Here is a 16654-nt window from a genome sequence, read left to right on the forward strand (position 1 = left end):
TACCTCTTTTGTTACAAGTGTAAGAGAAACAACCTCGTATACCTTAAAAATCATCTTATCAGTCTGGATGATTTGAAGTGAATTTAAAACAACCTCAAAATAAGCTTAGGTATAAATAAAATGACTTCATATACCTCAATAAATACCTTTTTATCGTTAGTTGAAATAAGGTAAAAATTTTTATACCTCAAAAATACCTCTTTTGTTACAAGTGTAAGAAAATATACCTGGTATACCTTAAAAATCTCCTTATCAGTGTGGTTGATTTGAAGTGAATTTTAAACAACCTCAAAACAAGCTGAAGTATATATAAATCAACCTCGTACACCTTAATTACAACCTTTACGAGGTATAATTTTTATTTCTGTTTTCTCTGCAACCTTAAATATACCTCAAAGCAGCCTTAATACCTCAAAAATACCTCAAATCAACCTTAAATATACCTTAAATTTTCATAAGGGTACTGTCTTGATATTAGTTCACCCCCCTCCAGCTGGGAGAGTGGGTTAAGAATTTATTTGAAGAAAAAACAAGTCATTCCCATAGACGACGCCCAAATGGTTTTTTATAAGTTTTATTTAACATCTTTTGATGAAGGAAAAGATTTCCCCAATCAGGGTTTTGGGGTTTGGCTATTCGGGCCGTAGTTTTGTTCGGGCCGCAGTTACATCCTGAATTAGCCACGTATTTTGAATGGCTCCCACTATTTAATCAGGGTTTTAGAAAGAGAATTGATTGAAAGAATATCTTTAACTTAATCAAGCGTCATTCAAACAGGAAAATTTAGAGATCTTGATTTGTTCAAAAACACGCCGCCTTTCATGCTATAGGAAATTTTTGGGATTTTCTTAATGAGTATTTTTCTAAGAATTATTACCCGTTATCTTCAGAAAATAATCTTTTAATTAGCATCTTGACTTTTGATGACTCTTTGTGAAAGAACAATTTCTACGTCTTAGAATTAATAAGAAAATCTATTTTTATCTATGAATTAATATAGAAAGATTCGTATGAGGTGTATATATATATATATATATATATATATATATATATATATATATATATATATATATATATATATATATATATATATATATATATATATATATATATATATATATATATATATATATATATATATATATATATATATATATATATATATATATATATATATATATATATATATATATAGTTGTTCCAACTATAGTAAATCCATTTAAATCGAACTTTTATTGCGCAAAACCAGCAGAAGGTTGAGGAAGTGCTGTACTATACAAAAATTAAAAGTTTTGCATTGCTTATATATTTGAACGATACACTTAAATTGACGATAATGCTATTGAGGAAGTATTATTATCTTTTTGTATTTGGACAGCAAGAGGAAATGCTATTTTTACTAACAAAAGCGTGATATGGATATGAAGAAAAAAAACCCCTGCAAACCAAATGAAATGTAAAGCTCAAGCTTTTAATTTCTTCCCTACGTGAACAGAAATAATGAATTTCGTGCAATTTTGCAAACTTTTATCAATTGTGTGTCTTTATTTCAAACATATTAATGTGTAATCAGCGGGAAATTTGAACAATTCATGTGTGCTTGGCACAAAAGAAGTGAAGACATTAGGAAATTGCTAATTTTAAATACTTGTAAATGAACTATCATTTAGAAATGACAACCGAGCTTTAAATTAGTCTTTTATTACAAAAAACCTCTTTTTTAAACTACACATCAATGAGAGGGAAGAGATTTACGAAATACAGGGTATGGTAAAGGTAAAATTAAGGGAACTTCTTCCTTTACTTATAATTTTATTAATACAAATATTTTCTAAGAGTTAATATATTTTATAATTTTTGTGATGCTTCTAAACTTAGCTCTTAGTCTCAAAAAATGACTGTATGTAGTACATTGGGCCTTGCGCTGATATAGATAGAATACTGTGACCTCTTCAAAAGTGTTGTGTAAAACAAATTCATATCACTTTGGAAAAAAAGCAATTTTTCACAAAAAAATCTTTAATTGCTTCATAAAATTTTTAAAACATTTAATTTATTAATAAATAGTGAAAGAAGACTATAATTATTTAATATCTTGAATTATACTTGAATTATACTTGTCTTTTTTTAAATTCATATTAAAAAAATCTCAAAAACAGTTCGTCCTTTTTTCATATTTTAAGCAAAATCATTTTCCAAATTGTATTTTTCGTACTTATTCGTTATGTTATATCACAAAAAAGCACAAACAATCATAATGTATATGCTTTTTTCAAAAAAAATTAAGCAAGTTAATCCTAAATCATTATAGTATATAGTTACATCCTTAATTTTAAGGCTAATACCTCACAATTAAGTTTATTTTTGTGTTATTTTAAAAATAATACTGCTGAATAATAGCTGTTTCGGATTAAATTTTCAGTAAAATAAGTTTAAAAAAAGATAGAAAAGAAAATTTAATAATTACAAAACGTTTATAGCTTCTTTTTCGTAACTTATTTTGATATTGTAATTTTATAACAAATTGAAAATTACTCGTATTTTCTCGTATCGAAATATTTCCTTTTTTCATTTCCTTTTTTTCCGAGAGGAGTAATCTGTCCATTTGCTTTATCTCCAGAAAGACGTTAAAATTTCTAAAATTCTTAATACCGCTCTTAAAATAATTTAATTGGGACTTGATATGGTTAAAAAAAATAGGGCTTGAAAATTTATTGTTGCCAATCGGACCCTCCAACTTTGAAATCTTTGGTGGTAAATATAAAGCTAATTTTTTTAAGTATTTCCCTTTTTTAAACAATAGGTATTCTTTTTCAAAAACCATTGAGTTCAGAAATAAATATAAATATTATTTTATATATGATGATATATATTTTAAAATATATTCTTTAACGACGATATGTTGAAAAAAAGGGATTTGCGAGCATGTATATTTTTTTCTTATGGAGAAATGCACTAATTCTTTGGATTCGAAATTAATAGGACAAAATTTCCTTGAAAATAGAGATCCAAAGGGTGGAGAAAAAAAACGGTTTATTTCCGGGAGTAAACCAGATTTTTTGGGAAGGAAACTTTGAAAATTTGTGGTTAATTCCCGACAGTTTAAATTGACATTCAAATCAATGCCTTCATTTCAACGTTCCAGAAGGCTTTCGGAAGAAATATAAAATACATTTAAATGTATCTCCCAACAAATTGTCATTCCAGAAGTCAGTAAATATGTAGCTGAATAGTATACAACGGCACCATGCGATCTACCTGCTCACCGACAGAAAAAAGTAAATAAATTTTATAGTGTCAAATCATCAAAATAAGTTCATTTAGATAATTAAAAAAAGGTAGAATTATGATTAGTGAATCTAACAAGAAATCCAATCTGAAAACTGTAAATAAACTACAAATAAGAAAAGCGATTTTCTTATCAACACTGTTACAATTTCTCGGAAAAATAGTTGAATAGCAATTTATTTAACTGCTATTTTACCATATTCAAAGAAAACAGTCAAATAACCGTAAATAAGATGGTATTCAAACTGTTAACTGTAGAAAAAATCGTTTATTAACCCTTTTATCTAATTAGACAACTAGAGTTTCATCACACCAACTAGGCCCATCTATTGAAGCCTCTTAGTTCCTGGAAGATGTGTACATATTATAGCCGAGAGGAGTCATCTGTCCATCTCAGTTCTAACAGAACGGGGGTTCGATTCCTAGCATTGACACTACAATATTTTCTCAATTCCCTTCGCACTTAGAGTTTTCAATGTCCTGGAATCTCTAATTTCTGACCATGGGCTATTAGAATAAGATACTTTCATTCACGCATATATGACAGCACCATAAAGCCACTAAACTATCTTCAATGTAGAGTTAAATTTCTTTTTACGCTTTTGGAACAATGCTAGTTGTAAATGGTTAAAAAAAATAAAGTTTCGTATTCATGTTTTTTAACCCTGCCAGCTGTAAACGGTGTCAAAACCGTAAAGTAAAAAATGCTCTTAACCGTAAACTTCACGGTTAATTGGATGGACGAAATGCTGCCGGTTATTTTACCATAATTTCAGAATGTAAATTCTAACAGTGAATAGTAAGCCCAGATATATCCGAAAGTAAAATAAGTGAATTCCCGGATTTCTTTGAAATAGGAATTTCTTAATTGCGTAAACTCAAAACTAAGTTTAAAACTTACTCTTCATTTTACGTTGAAGTTTAATGCGAAGGATTTCGATATCTGATTAGATGAATCTCTGTGGCCTGAAGGTTGTTTAACTTTTGAGTTTCTCGGCAGATTAAGAAACATTTGAAAACTTTCGAATCTAAGACTTTGAAAAAAGACTGAGTCGGAAAACTATAATCCAATTCATGATCAAAACATTATCCTAGAGAAATACCACAGAATAAAATAAGTGACCTTCTATCTTTTATCAAAACGTTCGCAGTCAGCGAGCGAAAAAAAAAACACGAACTTTTTGGCTCCGTGGATTCTAAGGATTATGATATTATTTGTTTAATCGAAACTTGACTTTGTGAACACACTGAACATTATGAATATTTTGAGACAGGTGTGTTGTTTTTCGAAAGGATCGTGATTTTCAGTATAGGTGGTGGAGTTCTTATTACCTTGAGAAAGTATTTTCAGGCTAGTCAATTTTTGTTGCTTGTTCTGGAATGTATCTTAACTTCTATTGATTAAAAATTTAAAAATAAGTTGCTTTTTGCGTCATATATTTTCTGCCTCTTGTAAGTACTGACTGTGGATTTATTTTGAAACTTAAGATATTTTTATATCTTAAGTTTTATATCTTAAGTCTCTAGATATTTTTATAGGTGGTTATTTTAACTTATATATTAATAACGAATTCTCTTAAATATAAATTGTAATAATCGCTGCTATAGAAAATTATTATCTAAATTTGATGAATCTGTACAATTTGAAATAAATGAATAATGTTTTAGATTTTTAGCAAGTATTTAGATCTGATCTTAAAAGATATTAGTGGTGGTTATGCTTTAATAAACCGCAGTTCTAACCGTTTTCTTACCAAAGATTCGCATCACCCTTTATTAGTTATTTTTATGTCCAACATTGGACTACTTGTAAAGCACAGTTACCAGTAGATAACCGAAGTCAAGCATGGCTGGCGTTGGTCTTTGAGCTGATGTGTGACCACTTTGATTTGGCTGAGAAGAGACCAGGAGTGCACGATATCGGTCTTCGTTAAACTGCTCTATTTAATTTTTTTACTTTATTTTTATAACCGTCATCAAACAACTGACCCGATTTTGGGTTTACGACTACTAATGTTCAACTTCGTAGCCTTGTAATTTTGAGCCAATCCAGAAGACAAGGAAACTCCTGGATCAGTACCCCAGTGGTATGATTTATTATGGGAACATGGAGCCATCCCCTCTGCAGAGGATCAAAACTGTGATGGCATGTCTTCGGATTATCTTCAGGGATGTTTCCCAGACCGTCGCCAATAGCCCCTTATTCAGCTCCAGTTCGACATGAATAAACTACTAGGACTGCTTGAAATAGTAGTTATTTTTATTGATTTAAACACTGTATGTTAACAATACTTAAGTTTAGATACGGTGACAAAAAAAAAACTGCTATTTTTAAATCTATTGTATGTCATAAGTAAGGTAGATTGAAAATTTCTCTTAAATTTCATTTCCTAGTTTTTTTAACAAAGCTATTTTGATCAAAAACTCTCAAAGTAAAATTAAGTTTACTTTTTGGATTCTATAGAAACCAAAAATTACGGGCCTAAAAAATTACGTTAAAATTTCAGGATTCAATTAAATATGGCGAATTTAAATCGTTAAAGTTAGCTGTAAAATTAAGTATCAAAAATTACTATTTTAACTGCATGCTTAGTATTGAAAGCCATTTCCTTTCCAAATCACAGAAATTTTGTTCATCTTTAAAAAAGGAAATTTATCTACAAATATTATAATCTATAATGGTCAAAAGTATGTAAAGATATTGATATTTCTAACGTTTTTGCGAACTATTTCAGATCTGGTTTTAAAAATAGTTCTAAATATGACAGGGTTGCTTGTTCAAATGATAGCTCTGATTATCGCTTGTATGATATTATTAAAATCAGTAGTGTTAGACATGATGATGTTGTTGGTGCTTTAAAAGAATTAAAATATTCTTTATTTTTGCATATTTTTGTATCTTTCATTATAAAAGGCTGTTCAAACTTATTTATCTACCATCTTCGCATTTTGTTTAATTTATCTCTAAAAACAAATTTCTGATGCTTAAGATATCTAAAATTATTCCTGTTACTATGTAAATTAATTGATAATTAATTCATTATTTGATTATTAATCATTATCTAATTATTTATTAAATTAACCAATAACTTAATTAATAACTTAATTAATTAGTGATTTAATGAATAAAATATTTAATTAAGGCATTAATTATACACTTAATGAATTAATTATTTAATTACTGAATAATTACTTAATTGTTTATTTAATGAATTAATTATTTAATAAAAAATTAATTAATTATTTTTTTAAGAATACTACAGGCCTGTAACTTGTCTAAGCCCTTTTTCAAAAATATTTAGAAGTATTATTTTTAAATTTTTTTTTTGTCAATTTAGACAATATTTCTCATAATGCTAACATGGTTTTATGCCAAAAGTATTCACGGTGTTTAAATATTAAAATCATATCTGATTTAAGAAATAAGTGCTTTACACGCACTTTTCTAAAGCGTTTGGTTGTTTTCTTATTTGTGTCATAGATCTTTATTTGTATATTTCAGAAATGCTATTTCTCGTAAGTTTACAAATTGTTCTGAAGTATTTCAAAGCTCACGCCTATGCTCTTCATTTTATTTATAAATGACTACTCTTGTGTTTTTAAAAAACTAATTTTGTATTTTTTGCTTATGAATTGAAAATTTTGAAGTTTATAAATAAAATTTAGTGCTGCTAGTTTGTAACATGACCTAGATAGTTTACATATAGTTGGTATAATATCAACCTATTAGATCTTGATTTTGAAAAATGTTTTATTATTACTTATGCATATAAGTATTAATCTTTAATATTCTCAAATAAAATTAACAATAATACTTAATACCGTTTGGATATTAAAGATCTTAGGATTATTTTTTAATCACATTGATAATTTTGTTTTCAAAGTGTATCGAGAGCTGAGTTTTATAAAACGTTGAGCCAAAAACTTCTATATGAGCAAACCTTAAGACTTCTTTATTTTCCTTTTATTCGTTCCACCTTACAAAATTACAAAATTATCTGGAATTCTTATTATAATAGTAAAAACACATTGTATTAAAAAAGTACAAAATAATTTTTTATTTTATGAGACAACTGAGCATGATGTTTCTGTTTCTATATTTCAAAATATTGTTGATGTTCCATAATTAAAGTGCGTAAAAATTTTATTTTTTCCCCTATAAATGTCAAAATAATATGATTGATTGCTCTGTTATCTTGAGTATGACTTAGTTTCTTGTAAAAAGTAACAATATACGAAATGAAAAATTATTTGTAAGCTTATTTTGTAAGTATAATTATGTAAAAAGTTTTCTTTTTACAGATTTTCCAAAATTTGTAGCGAATTTAATAAAGATCTTGATATTTTTAATCTGTTTTTTAAATTTTTTTAAAAAGTTTTGTTGTTGCAATGATGTTTTTTCATTGTACACCTCTGTAGTTGGATTTTATATCTGTAGTATATGTCTCGTCATTAGAATAAAAATAAAATTCAATAAAATAAAAATAAAATTAATAATCAAGTTTTTATACTATTTTACAATTTTTAATACAATGATTTGCGATAAGTGTTCAGAAATTGAAAAACAATTAGTTCAACATCAAGTATAAAAATGTCTCATAGTACGATACTGACGAAAGAAGTATTAATATAAATTCTATAAATAAATGTGCGTATTCGTACAGCAATGCAAATGTTTATTTGTATTTGCAATTCAAAATTATAAGTAAAGAAACTTTTTATTCGCAATTCAAAATCGTATCTTTAAATCGTAACTTAAAGAGAATTGACTGAGAATTGAAGAGATTGATAACTAAAGAGAATTGAAAGAGATTTGACTGATTTTCTTCAAATTTTGGTTTCTTCAAATGAAAAAAACATAGCCAACAAGACTAAATTTCTTTACAATATAATAATAAAGTATAAAAAAACTGAATTAGGAGATTAGGAAATATGTAAAAGTGAAAAAAAGCAACAAAAAACAACAACTGGTACTTGACAAATAAATGTTTGAACTGCTTAGTAACTTTTTACTAAATTATGTATATTAATTTGTATATCTTACAGTAACTCAGGTTATAAGTAATGATTATAAATTCATGCTATAATGTACATTTAAAATCATTCATATTTTTAATAAGTTATTCTTATTAAAATATTTATTTCCTAACGTTTTAAGTATTGAATTATATTTTTCTGCTATAGTTACTTTTAACGTAAAAGCAAGTGCTTAATAACATGGCTAAAATTAAGTAATAGTAATGAAATAATGGCAAATCGTAACGATTTAATTACACTTGGTTCTTTTTTAATTTTATAATAATAAAATTTTTGGCCATTTTTTCGAGAGTGTTAAAAGGAGGTGAAATGTTAAGGTACAAAGGGCCCGTTTATTTTATCTTTGGTCCGGAGAAGAGGCAATAATATAGATTTTTGCAGACTTTTAGTTTACCATGCATCGTAGAGAGGGTGTTTGTGGAAAAAAGATTAAATTTATTGTTTCTGACTATAGATTTCCATTGACTTTTCGTGTGTCATGCGTTGTATAAAGGGTATTTTTGGAGAAGAAATATCAAGCTGAATGTTTTTGAATATAGATTAGATTTCAGTAGACATTTGGTGAGTCATGTGTCGTGGAATGTTGGCGGAGAAAAAAATCAAACTGTATCTCGTTTGAACAGTAGACGAATGGTAATTTGAGGTGAACAGGAAAGGAGCAGCCGGTGTAAAAACATTAAGGGGATAGCTGCTGTTATCCCCAGAAAGTATCGAATATTACACTGAGTAAAAAAGTATTGTCAAAACTATTAGAATGAAGTTTCTCACCAAAAACTCGGTAATTTCGACTGAAACACTTAGAAATGATTTTGGTTAAATTAGCCATGAAATATAGTGTTATAATATGAGATAAAATTTGGTAAATGTAGCAAAATTTGGAAATTTTATCATGATTTCTTAGAGCATGTCATAAAAGCCATTTATTCGTTGAAATTTAATTTTCAGTTTTGTGTTTTTTACTAAGTGTGTGATAATAAGAACAAGTATAAATTTTGTACATCATTTTAAAGTAGGTAATTTTACTCGGCAAAATACAGAATTTGAGCAAAACCAGTTGGATAGTTCCTGAAAATCGAACTAATAAAAGTCGTGTATTTAAAATTTGATTTCTCAAGAACTATTCAGCCAATTTCGCTCTTATTTTATATTTTGTCATTTAAAATTAAGTACTTTAAAATGAAGTGAAGAACTGTGTACCTTACAATTTAAAATTTTTTCGACTATTCTTAGACTATTATTTTTTCGACTTCTTCGACTATATTTACTAAAATTTATTTTTTTGATTTAATCATTTTTGGATAAACGAAATTTATAATTGTGTGCAAAATTTCTTTAAATTCCTTTAAGAAGTTCTAGAGTTATGCTGAAATACGCAAAAAGTAAAATGAGCATTAAAGGGTCCAAAGTTTGGATAACTCTCCTACCCTCATATTTTGGAGGTCAAAAATACGAATCTGTTGAGAAAAGGGTATGTTTAATCAGTGAAAATACGCTTTTATGTCTTATTTCGTAATTTAAAGTATCGTCTGTACTAATTAATTAGCAAATTTCAGCCCCCTTCGAAATATTAAAATTAGTTCCAGAACGTGAAGATCCAATCATTAGATTATAAGTTATTCAGGGTGATCCGTTCTTTTTAGCACACTGTGCATAGTTTCTATCCATTCCATTAGAAGCTGGAACTAATAATCAACAAGTAATTTTATTAGGTTAAGTTTGCTTAATAAGGATGAAAATGAGTCCAGAATTTAAATGAAGTAATATGAGCCTCAGCATCTTTTTTTTCAAAAAAATATTGAGCAGTTTTTTTCAAAATAAATATTTTTGGTTTGATGAAGCTCTAATTTTTTTATTAGGTCAGTATGATCATGTTCTAGAGAATAGATAATAGAAATAGAGCGCAAATCTTTTTAGAAAATTGGTTTGTTGTAATGAGAGATATAACTTACTATAAGAGCTTGAAATAATTAAATAAATATAAATAAGGGATATCTTAGTAATCGATGAAATTTCTTGAAAATAAAATGAACCTTGAGGTCTCTATATGTATTTGTAATGCGTAGGATTTATTAGCATGATTTTATTTATTCTTTACTGGAAATGTGAGCGAAAATCGATATTAATATTTTCAATCTAAAAAAAATTAACAAATAAAAAAAAATCTGTATTATGCATGTTATTTAAATATCCTTTACTGAAAGTTAAAATTTTGTATGAAAAAAAAAACTTTTATATAGAAAAAGATTTATCAGCAGCTTTAGAAAATTATTTAATTGAGCTTTTCGAATATCTGTAATTGAAATTTCTCGTAATTCATTCAAATATTAAAAATTGTCTTCCTTTTCTATAACATGGAAAAAATAGCTAGAATGTTCCAACTGCTTTGTAAGATTACACCATACCTTTCTCGAGAATATTTTTGAAGAAATGAAATTCATTTGTCTTGTAATAAGCTTATATTCAGTAAAACCATGAACATTTCACAATAATTCTTGAAATTTTCTGTTGCTACACTGAAAAGTAACTAGCTAGTTACTCTTTTTAAGGATAGCAGAAGTATTTTTAACATTTTGTAATTTTTCCGATACATAAGACATTAGTTTTAAAAATGCGAGAAATATTATGATTGAAACGACACTTTCTTTTGCTTCAACATTTTTTGACAGATGAAGTTTATTCTTCAATCTTAGTAATAAATTGCAGAGTACTCTGTCTTCATAAAGTGTAAATTTCACTGAACAAATAATTTTATTTTTCGAATATAGTGCAAAGTGAAATGTCTTAACATCATCAAACCATATTTATCTATATAATGTCTTATAAATTATGTAGCAGTGCAAAAATTGAAAAATGCAAATAATAATGTAAAAATTTAAGGCACGTATGAATGCAATATAATAAAAAATGTTTATAATAATAAATAAATGTAAATAGGGGTCTAAAGGGTTTCAAATTTATTAAAAGTTTTAAATTTATGAAAAAAATATACATAATGGCCTGTTTTATTCTGAGCAATTTGACACCAAGTATAAGATAATCCTCAAAACTTCTGAAATTAAAGCAGAAATACTGAAACCTACTAACTGAACACAGAAAATAGCACACCCATTTTTTAAATTGGAATCGGCTGCAAATTTAAGTATTTTGCCTTTAAATAAGTTTTCCTCAATAAAAATTTTTTACCTTGCGCGCAAGATTACTCAACTTCTAATAAATCTAATAGGTTAAACTTTTTGTGCCTTTATCAATGGTTTGAGAATAGTATGTTTCTTAAATTCATACTAGAACTTGAATATTGGTAAATATTTTATTTATGATATTTTTTAAAATTCTAATTTATTCTGCTGTTGTTTCTAATGCCACTCGCCAATATCAGCAAGCTTGCTTGGTGAAAGCAACTGAATTTAAAGCAGAGTGTGCGTTTCTTGTTTTTTGGTGACACCATCTATAGCCAAGAATACGACTTCAGCCACACACATGTCACTGCCCGTTTAAAGGGCAGACCCATTCATGGATCCATTAATTCTTCCACTGACCGTAATTTTGACCTGAACTAGAGAACGATTAATCTCCAATTCAGTACCCCCAGAGGTATGATTTGTTATGGAAACAGGGAGAACTAAGTGACCCGACGGATTAAACTTGCAACTGTCACCATTTACTTTACGGGAAGTATTCGACCGGCGGATATTGAATTCACGATCTCTTGGACTTGAGCCCAACGCCCTACCAACCAGGCTGTCCCGGCCTCTAATTCGTTTTTATAATTCTAAATATTTTTTTTATGAAAATCCAAACGTTAATTTTCTTTTAATTAATTATATACTTTTTATCTTTTCATTTCTTTGAGCTAGAGTAGTTTTAAAATGACCATATTTGACTATTAGGAACAGTTTCAAGTCATTATCATGATTTTTATGACTTTTATCGTGAGCACAAGACGTCATATTATATTTTTTCTTCAAATTTTTTCTCTAAATAAATTATAATATTAGTTAAAATACATTGTAAAAGTTTTTTTTGCACTTTTTAAGAAAAGTTTTCGCATTTAAATAATGTCTGTCCTTATGTTAAACAACTGTAAAAACTTAAGTTCTCTAATTTAAAATTTAGATAAGTTACAGAAAGTCGGAAAAAGTAGTACAAAGTAGTACTCCATGAAATCAAAACTACCTACACTGTAAAAAATTCCGGATCAAATTACTGTAAAAAGCATTGGTGTTCAGGGTGCCGGTACTTTTAACCGTAAAATCTATTTTTATTAGAACATGTAGCGGAACAAAAAATCTGATATACCGTAATTTTTACAGTAATAATGAAAGTTAAATCTCTGAATCAATCTACTCAAATAAATATTAATGTAAAATTATGGTATAATATTTTACGATTAAAATAGATTTTACGGAATATGTATCCAAAGAGCCGGCACTTTTTTCCGTAGTTTTTTGCAGTGTAGGCTCCCTTAAAATATTAATGATTCAGACACTAGCCTGTTATATTAATGGTTCAAAAATATGAAGAAGACAGGTAAGCAGGAAAGCAGCTAAAAATATGAAGAAAACAGGGAAAATAATAAAGATAAATGAAAAGAAAATAAGAAAACTTATTAAAATAAAATATTTTTAAAAATATTTAAAAAAAATTACTAAAAAACCGGAAAACAAAATAATGAAAAGATATCATTTTTGTCATCAGCCCACACGATTACAAACGCAAAAGGGAGTGTTTTCTAATATTGTATTAATATAGCCAAAGTAAAATATATCAATACAATAGTGTGAGGAGCACTCGAAAAAATTTAAGCGAAAATAGAATACATTTAGTTTAAAATATACGAAATAAAACATATCAAGCAAAAAATAGAAAATAAAGTGTCAGAAAAATACAGAACACAACACAACGCAATCTATAAAGCGAGTAGCGAACACAAATTAACTCACGAGTACAGGAATCTTTCAAGAATGATTTAAAATATTTCCGTAATAAAATTGCCAGACTACAAAAACAGAAGCGCAAATAGAGGTTAGAAGCGGAAATAGAGTTATCTTTTATGACGCGTTCTTACTGCAGTATTGAAGCGCGTTTGATTTGTTGGCCATCCCGGATTGGGCCAGAAATGGATGTGTACCAGGTAATAATATTATATTGGATAATTTAAAGGTTGATATTTAATTATACAATTTTAAAATAAAACTTATTAATTTTCTTAATCTTCTTCGTCTCTTTTCTTTTTATCCTTTTTGTCTTTATTGTGCTATATATATATATATATATATATATATATATATATATATATATATATATATATATATATATATATATATACAAATTTTTCAATATCTAATTCTTTTTATCTCAACTGTTGCAAGCATTTCATGAATATATGCAGAGGGTATTACTTCCAAAAACTTCGTTGAAAAAAAATTTTTCTGTCAATAATTTGTTTGTCACATCTGTCATTTTTTGGCCACTTATTTTTTAGTAATTTATGACCAAAATGGATAGCGCCAGCAATCAATATCTTAGGTTAAGAGATTGATTAGAATACCATCCTATAAGAACATGTCTTATTTAAGGAATAAAGAACCAACTTTCTGGTTCAAAAACTATTTCAAAAAATTTTACAAGGAGAGTAGGTTTTCATGTTGTCATTTTCCTGTCTTCTTGAAATCATTAATAGCATGGACTACATAGATTTACCAGGATTATTTCAAGAAATCCTGTAGTTTTCTGTAGAAAATAAATGTCTTAGGCCGAAATTTTAAATTAAAGTAAAGTTAAATGCTGCAAAATTGCTAATTGTCATTCTCCTGGCTGTCGTTATCCTGGCTTATGAATGCCAGTTATTAGAAGTTTCCTTTAAACAATATAATGTAAAGAGGGAAAGCAAATATTAACCTAATACTCAGTTTATGTAAGATTGTAATATGCCTATATGTAATCAAAATTATTTATTTGTTTAATGATTGATTATTATACACAATTTTATTCCGTACATATCAACAACAAAAGCATTTTTGATTCTTTCTACGGCGGATAAAAGAATTAATTTAAGTAATTCATGGTCCATCCAACGCAAAGGCCTTAAGCTATTTTTTTTCTTCAAAAAACAGATTTTTAAAATATAAAGGATAAGCTAAGAACATCACTGTACAATTTAATTCTGTCATAGTCTTCAAACTCTACGTGAGTGTATAAATTAAAGTATGTAATAAAGTAATAAAGTGGTAAAAGTGATAAAATAAAGTGATTTGCAAGATTTTTAATTTAAATAATATAATTAAAAAAATTCTGAAGTAAATTATTGTAAAATTAATTTTACTAGATTATTTTAAAACATGGGGTCTAAAAGCAATCAAGGAAAAATAAACTGAGGGAAAAAAACCGAGAAGCAGAGAAGAAACGGTATGTTCAAATTGTTCGCAATAACTATTTTTGGAATTTATTTACATAAAAAGCTAAAATTAACTGTTCAACTTTGTCTTTTTGAGTTTCTTAAGTTGAGTTACTTACTATTAGCTTAAAATGACTGTTTTCTTAACTTCTAAGCTAATATTTCATTTTCCTGGCCTTCTAGTCATTTTCCTGGCATTCAAAATTTGGCGAACTTCTATTTTATTTTTTTTCTTGAGGAAATGTCAATAAACTACACTGCTGTCTGTAAGATATTAATAAATGTAACTAAAGAAAGTTAGATTCTTTTAAAGACTAAATTTGAAGAAATTTTTTTCATGAATTGTCATGTTTCCGAAGACTCACCCATATGCTGGAAAAATCAGTAAGAAATATAAAAGTTTTATTAAACCTTTTATTCTGCAGAATTCTATTGATTTGCGAGCATTTGCTGATGACATTTATATAGGACTGAACAAAGCGATGGATGTTTTTGCGTCCCTGGAAACTTCTTCCTAGCAAACTGGATCTATGACAAACTGGATTTTTGTCTGTTCCAAGTAGAACTTTCAATATTTTCCCACTAAATATGCATAATCACACATTTAAAAGCTTTAAAATGTTAAAATATCTCCAAACAATTGTTTTCTGCAATGATTTAAAACAAAAAATAAGTTTGAAATAAAAATCATTTTTAAAACGGAAGCTCCTGGAATAATAGGAATCAATTATAATCAAAAGACAAAAGTTTTCCTGGCTTGATTCAATGTTCTCGTAAGTTCTTCTGTTGAATCAAAAGCTGTTTAGCTAATGAAGCTGAAAAAGAAATTTTTTCAAGAAAACAAAAGTCAAAAAAGTTTTTTTTTAGGGGGGGGGGGTTAATTTACCTTTTTATGACGGATTCCAAGTTTTGACTGGATAGGAGGTGGTGGGTAGCAACTATCTGAAAAATATTTTCCCAATAGTTTAGGCGGGAGAAAGTTGAAAGTTTGGGCTTGTTAATAACATTATTTTGCGTCTAATTTCGTAATTTAAACTATTGTCTGCAGTAATAATTTAGCATATTTAAGGTTGGATCCTCGGCCTTGAACCATTAAGATTGACTCTTACTAAGTCCTAATCCGGTTATTAGATCAAAAATCAGTCAAAGTGCTCGTTTTTTTTTGCCCTGTACACTTTCAAGACCGTAAAAACGTTTCATTAAGTAGAAACGTTAAGACCGTGCTTTATTTTGTATTAATGATATGTCATTTTTTAAAAGAATATTTTTTAAAACTAACGCAATATTAAACAAAAGATCAAATTTTCCCACAGTATCTCTTTCAAACAATTTATTAATTAATATAATTGAGGGAATATAAAAAAATGTTTGCTCTGTATTAAGGAAGAACACCAAAAGCAAGATTTTTAGATAAATTGATGACACAACAGCAAACAAAAATTTCGATGACTTTGAGAGAATTAAATATTTTAAGCGGCAACGGTCTCGCCGTATTCAACTATACAGAGGAGCAGTAAGTGCAGTATATATATATATATATATATATATATATATATATATATATATATATATATATATATATATATATATATATATATATATATATATATATATATATACACACCGAAGAGCCATTACATTATGACCACCCTCCATCTATAACAATGGGCTCGCCCAGGTTTTCATGGTTTCCCGCCCAGGAACAATGTTTTCATGGGGCACATTAGGACCCATAATCCTCATAGAACAATCCCTGACGTCTGTAAGCTACTTGAACATAGTTGCAGACCAGGTTCACCCATTCATGGCAACAGTTTTTACTGCGGGGGATGGTGTTTACCAACAGGATAATGCATCATGTCATAAGGGTCGAATCGTAATGGATTGGTTCGAGGAACATTCCGGTGACTTTCAAGTCATGCCTTGGCCCCCAAA

The 16654-nt window shown here is 27.9% G+C and overlaps 1 protein-coding gene across 3 annotated transcripts in view; it reads left to right on the top strand.

Annotated features, from left to right (window-relative positions):
• The first annotated feature begins 3542 nt into the window (after nt 1-3542).
• LOC107450519 (uncharacterized) overlaps nt 3543-16654 on the top strand; it is a 63627-nt gene continuing 50515 nt past the window's right edge. Inside the window, exons 1-2 of one of the 3 annotated variants that reach the window (XR_015430598.1) lie at nt 3543-4740; nt 15145-15584. The gene's annotated coding sequence lies outside the window, so the exon portion shown is untranslated. Of the gene's footprint in view, nt 4741-8779; nt 9352-15144; nt 15585-16654 lie in introns of those variants that run through there. The other 2 variants (XR_015430597.1, XM_016066335.4) reach the window with 2 other exon arrangements.

Source organism: Parasteatoda tepidariorum, chromosome 11 (genome assembly GCF_982258835.1).
Source record: "Parasteatoda tepidariorum strain Cologne lab strain chromosome 11, Ptep-v5.0, whole genome shotgun sequence".
Lineage (NCBI taxonomy): Eukaryota > Metazoa > Arthropoda > Arachnida > Araneae > Theridiidae > Parasteatoda > Parasteatoda tepidariorum.